The sequence below is a fragment of the Furipterus horrens genome, unplaced genomic scaffold (assembly GCF_987537825.1).
Source record: "Furipterus horrens unplaced genomic scaffold, mFurHor1.1.pri manual_scaffold_5, whole genome shotgun sequence".
Classification (NCBI taxonomy): domain Eukaryota; kingdom Metazoa; phylum Chordata; class Mammalia; order Chiroptera; family Furipteridae; genus Furipterus; species Furipterus horrens.
In genome coordinates this window covers 117,878,365-117,895,201 of record NW_028327175.1, presented here as the reverse complement: position 1 = coordinate 117,895,201, position 16,837 = coordinate 117,878,365, and the positions used below count along the sequence as shown (strand labels likewise).

The 16,837-nt window shown below is 43.5% G+C and overlaps 1 long non-coding RNA gene across 2 annotated transcripts; it reads left to right on the top strand.

Moving 5' to 3' along the window:
- Positions 1-45: 45 nt before the first annotated feature.
- On the top strand, positions 46-8,809 carry LOC150009455 (uncharacterized). Of its 2 annotated transcripts, XR_016511171.1 has the most exons (4): positions 46-327; positions 418-653; positions 1,409-2,330; positions 7,646-8,809. It is a non-coding gene; the product is annotated as an uncharacterized LOC150009455 (long non-coding RNA). The 2 variants fall into 2 exon arrangements; XR_016511170.1 differs by having other exon boundaries at positions 46-653.
- Positions 8,810-16,837: the final 8,028 nt, after the last annotated feature.

Here is a 16,837-nt window from a genome sequence, read left to right as displayed (position 1 = left end):
CCGTGGGACGTCACAGCCCCGCCCAGCAACGGCCCCGCCCGACGGAAGTGCACGCGAGATTTTCGCCCCAGAGAGGCGCTGGTTAGAGTAGCACTGGCGGCACTGGGCCGTTTAACCTCCGCGAACGTTACGGAGGTCTCCGCCTCATCTCTCCCCAGACCCTGTTTTTAGGATGCTCTCTCTTCCTGCGGCTCCATCCAGGAGCTTCATTCAGTAGGTCGCCTGTGTCAAAATTGGTGAGACCTCAACCTAGATAGGTATTGTGAGGGCTTGTAGGAGGAGCTCTCACATCCTATGTCAGCGAAGTCCTACAGGAAGAACTCTAGGGTAAAACAACAGCTCTATGGTCGTATCAACCCTCCTCTTAACTTCCTGCACCCCGTTATAAAGTACTTTCTCCATCTTTTTCCCTGAAAGGTCTTGCTGATGGGTCCTCGAGTCTCTACGTTCTGAATTGGAATCTTTTCTTCTTCCTGAATAAATCCTTTTTGGTGATAAATACGTAATCGACTTTTTACTCACGAATTTTGGGGGCTCGCTCAGAATCCAGTAAAGAAACTACGGTAGCTCCGGGCTAGGGAGCGAATAGGTGCTGGCGCCCACAGAGCTGTTTTAAGCTCACCGTCTCCTCCCCAATTCAGGAGCTGGAAAGGGTAAGTCTTGTCTTGGAACTGAGCTTCCGCTTCTTGTTCACAAGTTCTCCAAGCTTTATTCGGGAACTGTTTTGAATGTTTTATTTTGTTTTGTTTAAAGGCCTTGTTTGTTCGTGAGCTAGTTTGGCATTGTGGTCAGACTCCCTAGCCAGATGAGGCTGCACTGTTACGCAGCCTTTGGCTTGTCTTACTAGAGCAGGCTGTCTCCACTAAAGAATTGGCTTTTAGTCTCTGTTGAATCTCTGTGATTAGGTTGTTCTAAAGTGATATTGGCTGGTATTTAACCTGCAAGTTGCTTGAGCTGTTTTAGACTGTTTAGAGCCCTTGCTCTAGAGAAAAGCCTCTGAAAATGGGATCCCAAGTTATAAGTATTTTTAGAACGTCCCTCCTAATTTTCAGAACGTCCCTCCTAAAGGCACTTCGCCTAAAATTATATTTAAAAGCTGCAGTCACTCTTTATGTGCATATTTAACTAAGTGGACTTGTCTGACTAAAAGTGTCAGTGGCCATTGTGTGGAACCTTTGAGATTCCCAAACTTTTCTTAAAATCAAATTGGACAATCCTAGTGCTAAAATTGGTAAAGATAAATGCAACCATATTTTGAGTGGTATCTTGCGGCTTAAAACGTACCCAAGAATCTGAAGTTGCCTCACTGCACAAAAAAGTTTTAGAATTAACTGAAGATACTGAATTTATAAAGAGAGAAAGAACATGGCTTCCTCGCCTCCAGCATTGTCTTATCCTTCCCCCTCAGCACTTTGCCTCAGGCTCCCATCTGGCCTTCCACAATCAGCTTCCTTGCCTGTGACTCCACCTTTGGTGTCTTTATTCTCTGAATTTAAAGTTCAGCCCTCTGAGGATCCTAATAGGCCTCAAGCTTCATATGTTTCCTGAACCAAAGCGAATTATGAGCCATAGAGAACTTCCTAAGGTAACTGAGGACCCTCCAAAATTTGTTGAAGAGTTTGGTATAGTGTAAGAAATAGAGATATTAATGGTCTATTTTCAGGGTAGTACAATTAATGGAAAACCACTGGTGGTCAGCTTGCACAAACAGCGTAAGGGATCTGCCAAACACAAAATGTCTGTTAGAGGATCTCTAAGGAAACCGGAGAACAAAGAGGGAACAGGATACATGAGAGGATGTAGCAGGGGCTGGGGACTTCCTCGACTTGCTCTTAATGCCTTCGAGAACAAAGGGAGGAGGAATAGCCGATCATTTTTAGACACAATCGGAAAAATGATTCCTCACATAGTACTCGGCCAATGAGGAACTGGGGGAAGGGACCTATGCACTAAGGGCATGAAGACCCCCGTTGCGTCTCCACTGGGTGTGCCTGCATACCAGACAGACACCCGATCTTGCAAGACCGCCATTAAAGCCTCACTTGCACTGTACTTTTTGTTCGCAAGTCCATTTCTTAAGTTTTGGACAGGGTGAGTGTGTTCCTCAATTTGGGGGCTCACCTAAGATCTTCTGCCTGCGTGAAGTGGTGGGCCCTAGTGGTCGGAAAGATGCATCCCACCCGCCTTTGGGTGACCCACGATTCCGGGACGCCCCATCTTGTGGAAGCCAGAAAACTACCCCAGACTGTTATTCAGAGGACAGCGGGAGAAACACAAGGGAAGAAGAAGCAGGCACCATGGCAGCCAGGCAACCTCGTGCACAAGCCAAGGTAGGAAAATTGGACTTAAGTACTGCCTTGGTGGTTGGGCATCCTCGAAGGTCAAGTGTGTGTGATTGAGACAGACGTATCATAGATGAAGCAAGTACGGAGTCCCCACCCGTGGTTCCATTCTCCCACGAGGGAAACGGCCAGAGATGGACAAAACGAATCCTGGGATGTGTACAAGAAAACTCTAGTAAGGGGGAGTTTTGTACATAGGGTGTGTGCAAGAAACCTCTAGTAAGGGGGGTTAAGTACACAGGAAACTCAGACACGGGAGTAGACTAAGAATGGGAAATAAGAATTCTAGCCTAGGGAAACTAAAAGTGGAACCAAGGAAGGCGCCATAGACATTCCACCCAGTAGTGCATTAGGCAGAATGTTGGAGCATTGGGGAGAGAGTCCTGGGACACAGAAAAAAGAAAAAACAAAATGATAAAGTATTGTTGCCTCATCTGGCCCAAGGAACCACTCCAGGGGTCCTCAATCTTTTGGCCCTGATTTGGGTCAGATGAAGATTGGGTCTGTCAGGCTCTAGTCCTCTATGTGAATAAGCAGTCATCCTTGCAGGAAGAGAGGGACTATGCCCTCTGTTGGCTCCTGGGATAGGCCCGCATGTTCCCTCTTGGGAAAGAAAGAAAAAAATCTAAAGGAAAGCACTGGAATCCCTTATCCTGTCGTCTTCTCCTTTATGGTTCGTGGCAGTAAGGGGCAGAGGTAGAAGAGAGGCCAATGAGGGAAACTGGTGAAAATAGGAAGGAGACTAAACCAACTGCTCCTCTTTATCAAAATTTAAAAAGGAATTAGAACAATGTAAAAAGGACTTAGAAAACTTTCCCGTTCCCCCTAATCAACAGATGTATTCTCTTCGAGAAGTTCCTATTGGAAAAGGGCAAACTGGATTCGTAAATGCCCCTCTTACCAGCACAGAGGTTAGGAACTTCAAAAAAGAGATGAAATCACTGTTAGAAGACCCTCTGGGACTAGCAGAACAATTAGATCAGTTCTTAGGACCCAGTATCTGTACTTGGGATGAGATAATGCCCCTTATGAACATCCTATTTCTGGTGAGGAGAGAGGAATATTAGAGGAGAGCAGCTATGGCTTTCTGGGAAAGACAGCACCCTCCTGGCCAAGGGGTTATACCCAACACAAATCCAGAATGAAGAAATGATGAAGATGGGGGAAAAAAACTCAAATGCAGGACCTTAAAGATCTAATAATTAGAGGAATAAAAGAATCAGTTTCCAAATCACAGAACATGTCCAAAGCATTTAAAATCCAGCAGGAGGGAAAAAAAGATTAAAATCCAGTAGGAGAAAGAGGAAACACTCTGCATTTTACAAAGATCAGATGAGAAAGTACTCTAGGTTAGATCCTGAAAACCTAATAGGACAGGGTCTTAAAAGTCAACTTTGTGACCAGAACCTGGCCCAATAATTCCAAAAAGTTACAAAAGATAGAGGGATGGAATGAAAGGTTGGTTGAAGAATTAGAGAGGCACAGAAGGTATTTGTTAGAAGAGAAGAGGAGAAGCAGAAGCAAAAGACTAAAATTATTATTTCCACTGTAGAAGTAGTAGTAAAAAAGAGGTTCGATCAGAATCCTCCTCAGAAGAGTAAGCAAAAGGATAAAAAAGGAGGGGAAGAATATTTCCCCAAGACTGTAAGTGGCTATTTCAACTGTAGAAAGCCAGGCCACTTTAAGAAAGACTGCACAGAATTAAAGAAGGAAGAGCAGGTGATTTTTCTTATAACTTTCGATGAGGAATAGGGGAGTCGGGGGCTCCTTTAGACTGGGTCCCACCAGGAGCCCTTGATAAATTTGAGGGTGGGACCTGAAGAGGAGGAGATTACTTTGTTAATTGACACTAGAGCGGCTTGCCTCTCTCCAGTATATCAACCCGGGGGCACAGAATTGTCTAAAGAAAAATGTAACACTTATCAGGGATAAAAGGGGAGGGATTGCAGGTCCCCTTATTCAAAAAAAAAAAAAAAGTGCTACTTAAATTAAGGACAGAACAAACTAAGGGGTCACTTTTATATGTCCTGGAGGCAAAAGTAAATCTAGGCTGAGACCTAATCATAAAGTTGGGCCTAGGTTTAGGAGCAAAGAGTGGCAGATAAAAGTAAAGATGAACCTCCTAACCCAGAAGAAAGAAGAAAAAATTAATCCTGTTGTGTAGGTCAAAGATTGAAATCGTGGGGGGCTAAAAATCACACCATTACAGATTGATCTAAAACAGCCAGAAAAGGTAGTCTGTAGAAGGCAATACCCCATTTCTCGAAGGAAGGAGGGGCTTACAACCATTAATAGAAGAGCTAATTAAAAATGGGCTATTCGAGTCCTGTATGTCACTATATAACACCCCAGTCCTCCCAGTTAAGAAATCTGGCAGGACCTACAGGCTGGTACAGGACCTAAGGGCTATAAATTAAATTGTCTGAGCCCGCCGCCTGTGGTGCCTAAGCCCTATATACTCCTTGGTAAAATCCCATATAAGGACAACGGTTTAGTGTAGTAGACCTGAAGGACGCATTCTGGGCATGCCGCCTAGACCCTGGAAGTACAGGTCTCTTCACCTTTGAATGGGAAAATCCCACAAATGGGAGAAAGCAGCAATATCGCTGGACTGTGCTGCCGCAAGGTTTCACAAAAGCCCCAAATTTTCGAAAAAGCCGTAGAAGAATTTCAACCCACCCTAGGGACCCGGTTACTACAAAATGTAGATGACCTTTTGGTCTCAGGAGAGAAAAGGGACAAAGTGTTAGAAACAGCAATAGACTTACTTAACTTTTTTAGGGAAAAGGAAATTAAGGGTCTCCAAAAACAAATTACAATTTGTAGAACTGGAGGTCAAGTATGGGGTACCTAATCAGTGAAGGGAAGTGAAAAATCAGTCTGGAAAGGATCTCAGGAATAGTAAGCCTACCCTTACCTCAAACTAAAAGGGAACTTAGAAAGTTCCTAGGACTAACAGGCTACTATTGGTTGTGGATTAATTCATATGCCAGAAGAACTAAAACTCTTTATCAAAACTGTTGGAAGAAGAACCTGATCCCTTGAGGTAGTCTCAGGAGGAGACTCAGGCAATAGAGGAACTGAAACACAGCCCCAGTACAGGCCCTACCATCCCTGGAAAAGCCCTTTCACCTCTTTGCAACAGTAGACCAAGACGTGGCCCTTGGGGTGCTCACCCAAACGTGGGGAAGGAAAAGAGAACCTGTTGCTTTTATTTCTAAACTCTTAGACGCTGTTTCAAAGGAATGGCCTGAGAGTGTACCAAAGCAGCAGTAGCTACCGCCCTACTAGTAGAAAAAAACAAAAAGTTAACTTTTGGAGGGGCCCTAATAATAAGCACTCCCCACCAAACATATTAAATCAAAAGGCTGGAAGATGGCTAACAGACTCACAGATTATAAAATATGAAGCTATCCTATTAGAAAAGAATAATTTGATCCTAACCACAGACACTTGTTTAAACCCAGCCAGCTCTCTATGGAAAGGAGAGAAAGACTCAGAAGCATTGGAACATAGCTGCTTAGACATCATAGAGTGTCAGACCAAAGTCAGGCTGGACTTTAAAGAAACTCCACTATGTAATGGAATCAGGTTATTTATAAATGGATCATTCCAGGTACTAGAAGGGAAAAGACATAATGACTATACTATAATTGATGGAAACAAACAATCCTTGTGTGAAAGCAGTAGGTTACCCAATAATTGGTCAGCACAAACCTGGAAGTTATATGCTCTGAATTAGGCTCTAAAAATCCTCAAAAGACCAAGAAGGCACTGTATATATCTGACTTCAAATATGCTTATGGCATGGTACACACATTTGGAAAAATATGGACAGAAAGAGGCCTCCTAAATAGTAAAGGAAAAAAATGAATACATAAAGAATTAGTTAAACAAGTCCTAGAAAGCTGCCTGCTCCTGACAGAAGTAGCTGTTGTCCATGTAAATGGTCTCTAAAAGGGGAACACTTTTGAGGCTATAGAAGAGACTCACAGATAAGGCTGCCAAACAAGTTGCTTTTGGGGAAGAAATCAGACTGTTAAATTTAATCCCAAGAATTCCGAAGGTAACATTAAGATCCCAATTCACTGAAGAAGGGACAGAATTAAGTAAGATAGAAGCCATTCAGACTGAAGATGGGAAGTGGAGACTCCCAGATGGGAAATAATAAGTAAACCCATAATGAGGAAATTAATGTCCATATTACACAAAGGAAGTCATTGGGGTCCCCAGGCCATGTGTGATGCAATACTTAAAAATTATGAATGTATAGGCATTTATAATATTGCTAAATAGGTATGTAGGAACTGTGTAATGTGCCAAAGGATAAGTAAAAAGATAATCAGAAAACAGGTAGCAGGGGGAAGACCACCTGGGTTGAGACCATTCCAAAATGTCCAGGTGGATTTCATAGAAATGCCTAAGGTTGGAAGATTAAAATATGTTTGTTTGTTTTTAATATTTTATTTATTTATTTTTAGAGAGAGGAGAAAGAGAGAGGGAGAGAAGCAGCGACTGGTTGCGTCTCTCATGCCCCCAACTGGGGACCTAGCCTGCAACCCAGGCATGTGTCCTGACTGGGACTCGAACCAGCAAACTTTTGGTCTGCAAGCCAGCACTCAATCCACTGAGCCACACCAGCCAAGGGAGATTAAAATGTGTTTTAATAATAGTAGACCATTTCTCTGGCTGAATAGAAGCTTTCCCCCTTAATATGGCCACAGCAGAAAAAGAAATTAAAATAATTCTGGAACAAATCATACCTAGATTTGGCTTAGTAGAAAATGTGGACTCAAACAATGGGAGTCACTGTACTTCAGAAATCCTTAGGGGAATTATGGAAGGTTTAATTTCTTTTTTAAGTATATTTTATTGATTATGTTGTTACAGTATCAATTTTCTTCCCCTTTGCTCCCCTCTTCCCAGTACCCCCCTTCCCTCCAGCAATCCCACTCCCCATGGGTCATGCATATAAGTTCTTTGGAAGGTTTAAATATTAAGTGGAACTATCACACCCCCTGGCATCCTCCCTCCTCTGGAGAAGTAAAAATGATGAATCAGACCTTTAAGAAGCAAATTGCAAAATTAGTCCTAGAAACCAAATTACCTTGGACCAAATGTCTTCTAATAGCCCTCCTCCAGATAAGGACAGCTCCAAGAAAAGATATAGAACCGTCTCCCTATGAATTGTTATATGGACTTCCACACTTAGGTAGAACTACAGACCTCCCAACTATGAAAACCGAAGACCAATTTTAAAAAAATTATATACTGGCCATTTCCTCCACTTTGTCATCCCTTAGGTTAAAAAGACTGCTCGCTCAAACACCTTTGAAGTTTGCAGTTCATCATTTCCAGCCTGATGACCTGGTGTTAATCAAGACCTGAAAAGAGGATAAGCTTCAGCCAAGCTGGGAGGGTCCTTACCAAGTGCTTCTGACCACCAAGATGGTTGTGCGGATGGCAAAGAAGGGGTGGACTCGTTATACTCGAGCCAAAAGGCTGCCAAAGGAGCCTTCAGGAAACATTGAAGGGGATCAGTGGAAGATACACAGTTCTCCAGGACAGCCCTTAAAATTAACCCTTAGAAAGTCCCCAGCCTATGTAGCTCTCTCTAGCAACTATAAGGTGGACACTCCTCTGGGGAATAATTTGGTTAGAACGGGTGGTAGGACAAGGACAACAGTATCCAGTAAAGATAGAATCAGTATAACTAAGACAAAGACACCCCTTCAATCAAGTTTGATGCTTGTCAGGTTTTGTCTTGTGGGGACCTAGGGAATCAAAGACAACTACCTGCTGCAGACAAATATTTGTGCCCTGAGTCTAACAAGAGGACAGGAGATCCCTGCCCAGGTTGGGGCAATGTCTGGTGGACCATCCAATTCCAGGGGTGGACTTACGGTCCAGGAAGTAGTAATTCTTTAAGGACTTTAAAAAAGGAGATACAGTTACTAAAAGGAAGCCCCCCCCCCCAACTAAGAATTTAGATGTAACCCAATATTCATAGTCATAGATAACCCAGCAAGTCTAGATCAGAGCCCAGAAGTAACTCGATCTTATGGACTAAGAGCCTATGTATCAGGACATGATCTGGTAGGTGGGCTCAGTCTTAACCTGATTACACTTCCTCCTAACACAACAGCTACCACTGTATCACCAAATGCTAACCCAAGCACTGGTGCACCAAACAATGACCCCAGGAGAGTAGAAATAATAGAGGTAAAGGACCTCCGACAAACTACAAGTAGAGACCAGGTATGGAGACACCAATGCCTAGGTAAAATGGGTCAAATTTACAATAAAGACAGTAAACAAAAGCGACTGTTATGTATGTGTTGCCAGATGACCACAGGTGCAGGTAGTTCCTTTTCCCCTTGGAAGAGACGCAGACTCTGGAAGAATGTATTGCATGTTGGCTCTGTACCAGGATAAGAATGCTTGGGAAAATAAAATTTGTAAAAGTCTGTCATTGCTGTTTCCTGTGCTACAGGAGGTGGACCCTTGGGTACTCCCCTCCTTCTCTAAAGGGCACCTGAATTAGTCCTCTTGCCTCTCCAGGCAGGGGGCAAATTTCAGTAAGTCCGTGGGGGAACTTGCCACCTGCATTCACGTCCTAGATGTCAGCCAGAGCATAGCAGTTAACTCCACCCTTCACATACCCTGAGCTGATGTTTAATACTGTGGGGGGTGAAGTCTCCAGGCTATCCTACCACCCAACTGGATTTGAACATGTGTCTTGGTCCAGCTGGCTATTCCATTCACCTTGGCATTCATCCAAATACCTCATCACAATAAAAAAGATCATAGAGCCAAAAGGGCAGTTGCAGGATCTTTTGATCCCCTCATATACATTGACTCAATAGGCATACCCTGAGAAGTCCTTAATGAATTCAAGGGTCAGAACCAGATAGCTGTAGGCTTTAAATCAGCTCTCTTGGTGGTCCACCATTAACAAGAACTTAAACTGGACTAACTACATTTATTACAATAGGCAAAGATTTATCAACTACACCAGGGAAGCTCTCCAGGAAGAGCTCGTCAGATGCCACCAGCAGGATGGCATGGGAGAACAAAGTAGCCTTAGACATGATGCTAGCAGAAAAAAGGTGTCTGTGTGGTGCTAGGGGGAAATTGCTGTACTTTCATTGCAAATAACAGCCCCAGGTGGGACCATCACTGAAGTGTTACAAGGGTTAACAACCTTAGTCAATGAATTAGCTAATTCTGAAATTAATAATACAATTACTGGATGGTTTGGGAAATGGAAGGGTATGGCCATTTCTATTACGTCTTTAATAATTACAGCAGGAATTGTGAGTACAGTAGAATTGTTCCTGGTGTAGAAGGCCTAGTTCAAAGACTAAGACAGCCATCAACAAACAAATGCCAAACAAGTAACTTTTTAGAAACAGTATACTCATGAAGAAGAAAGCAAATCTTAAAAGGTTTGAAAATCAGGAGTGAAAATAAGACCACTCAAAATATAAATAAAAGAGAATTTGTAAAACATATTAATGGTCAATTTTCAGGGTAGTACAGTTAATGGAAAACAACTGGTGGTCAGCTTGCACAAACAGCGTAGCTGATGTGCCAAAATGCAAAATGGTTAGAGGGTCTCTAAGGAAACTAGAGAACAAAGGGGACAGGATACAAGAGAGGACATGGCAGGGGCTGGGGACTTCTGCAACTTACCACGAATGCCTTCGAGAACAAAGGGAGGAGGGAATAGCCGACCATTTTTAGACACAGTCAGAAAAATGGCACCTCCTGTAGTACTCAGCCAATGAGGAACTGGAGGAAGGGAGCTAAGCGCTAGGGAATAAACTGCCCCCATTCTTCCCGCCCCGCTGTGTCTCCACTGGGTGTGCCTGCATGCCAGACACCCGATCTTGCAAGACCAAGACTGGGATTAAAGACTCACTTTTGCTGTACTTTTGTTGTGGACCAAGTGCGAGAACCAAACGGTTGGAGACAACCAAATTAGAATTTAAAGGGCCTTTATTAGCTGGCCAGCGACTGTCCACCAGTCCACAAGCCGGACTTAGGTGAGCAGCCCCGACCCTGGGGTCTGGGGGCCTTATAAAGCATTCCTGTTCCTGCAGGTGCAGGAACTTGGACAGAAATACAGCTTGTATAAACAAAAATTTTCTACTATTCCCCAGGTCATTGCTCAAAGGAACAACAGTTAGGCTAAGTTCCCTGTTCTGCTTGGTCGGAGCATGCAACTGCAGGGGTCTGGTTCCCGGGACCCAAGTTCAGCTAATTAGCCTACTGGCTGGACATTTGAAAAATACCCTCTAACATTCCCCACTGGTTTTATTTGGGGATTCAAATCCTTGAGTCCTAGGTGTTTAAAGGGCAATATTGCAACTTTAGGACCAAAACATTTTTAGGCCCTTTTGGAATGAAGCCCCTGTATAATTCCCCTTCTTAGACTTAAGACCCTTTATTTTATAGACAATGGGCGAAGGTCTCATGCTTTTCTAGCTGCTTCAAGCTGAACATGGTCGTCGTCCTACCTACCCTTGGGTCTAGGAATTTCTAGTAAGAGTAGAGGTGGAGGAGAGGGTGGCCTTCCCACATGGGGAAGGATTTTGCAGAGTCAAGGTCAGTTGGCTGTCCCCGGGCAGCGGTATGCTCGGTTTCCAAGGGCCGGCACTGTTGGACAAGCTGGCATTGTCGTGTTCTGGAGGCAACAGATTTGGCAACAGGGTTAAAAGGCATAATTTAACCCACAGCTACTATATGACAAAAGGCAGGGATTAATTTTTTAATGTCCCACATTAGGAAAATAAATGGCTTTTTTGGAGGAAGGTGTGCAGAGCATGTCACACCTGTGCAAAACCCTTTTACCCACTTTACTTAGCTTGGGCTGAGGGGAGTATTTTAGGATTTCCCCCCTCTCAGAACTTTGGGCCCTTTTTGTCCAAGCCATTAGGAAAGAAAAGAGAGAAACCAGTTTCAAAGTGAAGCCTATAGACTACCCTATACTTTACCAACCCAACTACTTAGTTCAGCCAAACCGTTGAGTCTTAGGAGGCAGCAATGCAGATGGGCTTCTTGAGTGAGGCCTATATGTACAGACAATCACTCAGGTAATGAGATTATAGGCTTATGCCCTATGAAAACAGAAAGAACACACATGTTAATTTACACAACACAATTCACAAACCAGTCTCTAAATTTAAGATGCTGTCTTGTTGGGAAGTCATTTAGCTGTAAGGCACTTGACATTCTTCTTGCCTGTAAATTAAGCTATTTTTTTGTTTAATATGTTTTATTGATTATAATGTTACATTTGTCCCAATTTCCCTTCCCTCTTCTCCCCTCCACCTGTTGGCCCCCCTTCCTTCAGGTGTCCCCCCTTTTAGACCATGTCCATTAGTTGTGCATATAGTTCTTCTCAACCTCTCTCTGTCTATTCCATTCCCTCCTACCATGCTCCTTAATTCCTATATCATCTCCCTCCCTCTCCCCCTTCCCCCTCCCTGCTGACCTCCCCCCAATATGCTCCCCATACCTATAGTTCTTTTTCCACTCTCGTTGCCTGTTTAGTTTGCCTTTGTTTCAATTCCCTAGCTTCTGTTGTTGTTTCTTCTGATGCAGTTTTCATTTTAGTGTTCATAGTTTTGATCCTCCTTTTTCTAAACCAGTCCCTTTAACATCTCATATAACAGTGGTTGGGATCTAATGAACTCTTTCAGTTTTATTTTGTCCTGGAAACACTATCTCTGCCCTTCTATTCTGAATGACAATTTCGCTGGATAGAGTATTCGTGGTTGTAGGTTTTGGATTTTCATTACTTTGAATATTTCTTGCCAGTCCCTTCTTGCCTGCAGGGTCTCCCTTGAGAAGTCAGCTGATAGTCTAATTGGGACCCCTTTGTACATGATTCTTTTCTTCTCTCTTGCTGCTTTTAAGATTCTCTCTTTATCTTTAACTTTTGACATTTTGATTATAATGTGTCTTGGAGTGGTTCTCCCTGGGTCCAGTTTTTTTTGGACCTCTCTGTGCTTCCTGGACCTGTAAGTCTATTTCCTTTCCCAAGTTTGGGAAGTTCTCCTTTATTATATTTTCACTTAATTTTTCAATTTCTAGTTCATCTTCTTTGCCCTCTGGCAAACCAATGATTCTTATGTTGGGCCTTTTATAGCTGTCCCAGAGGTTTCTGATCCTCTCATCATTTTCCTTGCTTCCCGTTTTTTCTCTCTGCACTGGTTGACTGTTTATTCCTTCTTTGTGTTCTGGTTTGTTGATTTGAACTCTGGATTTTATTTCCTCACCATCTGTCTCGTATGTGGTTTTGTTCCTTTCAGTATGAGTGTTTTTCGATTCTTTCTCATCTTTTTCCAGATCTTTTGTTAATTCTGTAAGCCACCTGATAACAATGGCCCTGAACTGAGCCTCTGACAGGTTTCTTATTTGTTCATCTGTCAGATTCTTCATCCGTTGCCTGGTGAGCTGCGCCACCGGGATTTCTATAGTTGTCTGCCTCATTTTGACAGATGCATTTTGTTTTCTTGGGCCGGCTATAGGGGGCGGTGCCTGTGTACTCGTCACAACCCGGCGACCGGCGCCGATCCGCAACCTTTCTCGCCAGCGCTTTGTCGTCACTGCCCAGCGACTGGTGGCGATCCGCAACCTATTTCGCAGCCCTGTGGCGGTTTGTGTGGGGGCGGGGGTCCAAGATGCATTCACACAGTTATTCCACTAGGAGACCGGGATCTGACCTCCCGCCCCCTGGGCCTCACTGTTCGAGGTGATGTGGTGGCTGCTTTCCCCAGCGTTGGGGTCGTGAGCCGCCGGGGTTTGACTGCAGCTGGGATTGTCCTCCCTGCCGCTGGGATTGTTCTCCCTGCCATTGTCCCTGGTGCGACTGCAAACAGCACCACCCACTTTCTCTCTTCCTACCTGCCCAAAGGGCGCCGCTGGTTTATAACTTCATACGTTGGGCTTCTGTGTAGTTTTATTTTCTGGAATTTCTAGTTATCTTTTGTTTTGAAGTAGTTGTATTCCTCTCTAGTTGTAGAGGGAGGCCGAGCATGTCCGTCTAAGCCTCCATCTTGGCCGGAAGTCTAAATTAAGCTTTTTGATAATGTCACAGACCTGGTTTAACTTTTAAATTAAAACAAACTTTAAATGAAAACAAACTTTATAGACAGTTGCATTAGTTTGTAGTTTACTATTGAGTATTGTGATTTTCCTTGAGTCATGATTTTTCTCCTTAAGATTACCCTCCTTGTCAGTAAAGGGAGTGCAGTAAGCCCAGTTTTAATTTAGCCTGTTTATTTGCATAAACACAACAAGAGCAGTGATTGATTACATATGATTTTTAAGTTTACTTTGCTGGCACTTACTTAAGGAACTTTTATGTTGACCTTTAGTTTGCCCATCAGGGCACAGAAGCTGAGCCACATACCTGCCATTTAGCCTTGCCTGTAAACACATGCTTTCCCAAGTCCTTTGGATTTTTCATTGTGCCTTAAGGCTCTTTCTAGGCATTTTTCAGGAAAGCAACCTTCCTTTCTTCCCTGGAAAGATTGCCATAAACCGCACAACTAACCAAGGTGCCAGGATTTTTCCTTCTTGGCTTTTCTTAGCTTTAAAAGTCAAGTTTAGTTCCTTAGGGCTTTCTGGTAACAACCAGAGCCTAAGCATGCCTTCTTCAGGCATGACATCCTAGGCAAAGCTTCAGCTGACAAAACTACTATGAGCAACTGGTCTTATTAGTTTTATGCAAGGGAACCTTATGTCACTTTTTACTTCTTTAGAATGCTAAATACTGGAGAGTTCATGTAAGGAGAAAAATATAAAAGCGTGAAGGAAAATCCTTGTCTTTTAAAACTGCATTTTCATTTATTATACTTTCTGTTACTAAAACCACACAATTTTTTAGAACTTTTACAAACTTTTAACAAACCTTGTATATACTTTTCACAAACCTTTATTTTTATGTTTTACATTTTTTCTGGTTCCCTTTTTTCATGCGAAGTTTTAAATTTCCCTGGGAAACCTCAGTTTTTCCTTTCAGGGCATAAACAGAGCAATAATTCAAAACACAGATAGCTAGGCCTTCTCTTTCCGGTATGTCCACTGGCCTTCTAGAGAGACGTGCCCTTGGCAGAGACATGTTCACTTGCCCAGGCTGGAGCAGTCAACAGCCCTGAATGACCCTTCCTGGGTCTTAGGTGGCAAAAGAAACTTTTGCCAACTGGTTTACAGACAACCTTTTTTAGGTTTTATTGGTCAAAAACAGATACAGAGAATTTCACAGCAAAATAGACGAAGGTACGCTTTTATAAAATCAGAACACAAGCAGCTGAGGTTTCCTTTTTCCAGGTTTAAAACTTCCATAACTTTCCTTTTTATTATTACAGCCTTTCATAGACCTTCTGAAACATTTACAAACCTTTTAAATATACTTCTTTAGATTTAACTATAACATGCTTTTAATTTTTGTTCTTTTTTTCTATATGGTAAAGGACTATACTTAAACTTAGTATTTGGCAGCTAAAAGTTCCTAGATTTGCAGAGATATTCTGCAGCTTTTTGAAGTTGCTGCTTCTTTTGTTTTTCTAACTTACATTTTTGAGCTTTCCAGAGGAGTTTTTCAATTGTTCTGTTGGGCCCATTTGTTTACCTTTTGCAATTTCTTACAAATATTTGGCCAGTTTCTGTTACAACGGTGACTTTTAAGAGTCCCTGTCCTACAGCATTTTTTGGATTTGGACCAGAATACTTCCTCATTTTGTCCCTGAGCTTCTGTAGGAATGCTGATGGAGCTGTATTTTGAATGCCTTGGAGACATTCTGTGCTTGGGGAACGGACTCCTTGACTCCCCTGATGATGAGGCTTTCAAGGTTTCTTATTTGAGCCCTATTCTTCGGCCTGTTATCCCATTCAGGGTCTATACTGGGAAACTTTTGTTAGGATGGGACAATTCCCTGACAGGGAGGATGTTTGCTTTTTCATATTTTTATAGCAGCCTGCCTGATTATTTCTTTTCCTTTCCTATTGAAAAGGATGTTTAGAATGGACATTAGTTTTATTCATGTGTAACAACACTTTTCCTTAAGATATATAGGCATGTCCCCACTGCTGAAGCAGCAGGGAGATTGAGGGCCCTTTAGTTACAGCTTTAGAGGTGTTGACTGGCAGCCAAGCTGCCACTGCTGTTGCTTGCACCATTTTAAAGAAAAGCGGCCTGAGTTTTAAAAGTGTCACTTTTTTCCTCTCTCCCTATTGGAGAGACAGACATCCTGCTGTTTCTCTAATCTGTAGCAGGGGGATTAGAAGGCCACCTGACTAGCAAATTTAACATTGCCCCTCCTTACAGCTCCAGCAGGGAGTATTCAGATGAAAATTGAATTGCTGGAAGTTACCTGGGGTGGAAAGAAATGCTTCAAGCAACTTCTGTGGGGAAAATTTTAAGGGGCCTGATCACTCTGTACTATCTGTTCCCAGTGCCTCTGCCCGGTTGGGCACTGGCTGGCCAGAGCTACAAGGCGGTGGGAGACAGTACAGAGGGTCCTAGGCTTTTCTGTGACAATTAAATGCACTGCCTATATTGACATCCTTGGTTTTCATGTTCCCTTATGTTGGCTAAGGTGATTGCTACAAATATGCACTTAATTTGGATTACAATTAGGGGCGGGAACACAAGGCATGGGAGCAATGTCCCCCAAACACGGGCTGGGAGCTCCCAAAGGAGGCCAAACAAATACCCGCTCAGCCTTTCCTCTTGCGAGGCTAAAGCCCACTCAGATTCCATAGACCAAAGTCTGTGGAGTCACACAAAAGTAGGAAATGACATTCACTCACACATTCACTCAGAGGTTAAACAATTCCACCCAAACCCCACCTAGGCCTCTGAGATTAGACGAACAGTGTCAGCTATAGGCAGCACAACCCAGAACCAAACCAGAAGAGCTTTACCAAGTCTCAGTGGCAGCGGCCCAAGCCTGCCGCCTAAATGGGTTGCCGCTCACCTGCTGCCGAGGCTGTCCGCTGTCTTTTGCTTACTCCAGACTGGGCTGTCAGGGCTTCCAGCAGCTCCCGAGTGTCCACTGAAGGTGCAGGGAATTGCTCCGAACTGGAGCTTGCGGCTGCTGTCCTGCCACAGGTCAGCTAGACACATGGGACCGCACGAAGCCCCGGGGGCTCACCGAAGGCAGCACTGCCTTATATAGGCATTACAGTGGGTGAAGAAGATAGATTCTAAGAAAGAAATCCAGCCAGTGGGGTTTTGGGAGAAGGAGGGGTTTGGGTTTGGGCTCACTGGTGTCCCATAAAATGAAGCCCACCTCCTAAATTCCTGAAAGTTCTTAAGAACACATTGCAAAGGCGTACAGAGAGCACAGGAAGCGGTCTGACCCATGTTATACCGAATAGACAAGACGACACTTAAGACAGACAAACCTGTGGTCACCGGCTACCGTCGTGGTCCGGGACTGGGTCTCAGAGGTAATGCCGCGTCCAGCCCTCCCTTGACC